This window comes from Tiliqua scincoides, chromosome 5 (genome assembly GCF_035046505.1).
Source record: "Tiliqua scincoides isolate rTilSci1 chromosome 5, rTilSci1.hap2, whole genome shotgun sequence".
Lineage (NCBI taxonomy): Eukaryota > Metazoa > Chordata > Lepidosauria > Squamata > Scincidae > Tiliqua > Tiliqua scincoides.
The window spans coordinates 41,061,924-41,062,981 of NC_089825.1; positions in this window are offsets into that span (position 1 = coordinate 41,061,924).

Consider the following 1,058-nt stretch of genomic DNA (forward strand, 5'->3'; position numbering starts at 1 on the left):
ATCTTAGTTCAAGCAGCTGTAGTGGGCGCTGCTATAATTTAGGATCATAGCACAGAGGAAAATAAGATTTTTGTTCCCCTGCATTTACGAGTTCATTTACCACTGAAATTTCTTTTCATTCAATTCAAGTAGCCACCAACAGCACAGAACACTTAAACAAAATTAAACACACAGACACACGCACACACAAAACCCTTTTCATGTTGTGAGAGGCACTTATGTGTACTTTGTGTCTTTTTGTCATTGTGGTTGTTAAATACAGTTTTGCAGCGGAAGAACGACAAAGTATCCTTTGAGCTATGCCTTTGGTTTCCACAAATGTCAGTGTAATTCTGGAGGGCTTTGGTTCAGCAAATTTCCCCCCAACAGTGTGACAATCTCTTATTGCAGCTACATGTGTTTTGTTCAGGGTTAGCAGCCAAAAAGACATTAATGGCACAGAGTACAAATATATCTTTCATCAGGGCCGTGACATGAAACACATACAAACACCCTACAGGAAAGTATTATTCTGCCACAGAAGCAGGAAAGAACTCTAAAATGGATGCACTGTGTGTGTGTGTGTGTGAGATCATAAAGCAGTATTTTGAAACAAACAATAATAATTGCCTTACATTTTTTGTTTCCTAGATAGTACTCTTGGCTAAAATCTGACCAGATTTGCAGCCTTAACATCCTGGAAGATTTTTGTGGTAGGGGCAGGAGGATGATTGGGGTACAGCCAAGAAATGAGGCAGGGTTTTTGACTATTGGGCCACCTGCCCACCTTCCTGGTGTCTAATGGTACAGATGTCAGGCACAAAGGAAGTGCGAACCAGTGCTGGAACGCAGGCTGCCTGCGAGGAAGGGGGAAAGGGCTATACAAAACCTGGAACGGCTCAACACCAGGACAGTTTGTAACAGACAACAAGAAGGTACATTTAAAAAATGGGACTGGCCTGATGAATCTGGGGCATCTGGTTGCCTTAGGCTAAAAGTACTTTCAGTATTTTTTACTGCCACTATAAAGTAAACAATTGTTTAATTAGTAAAAATAAAAACGCTACTTACAGGACGAA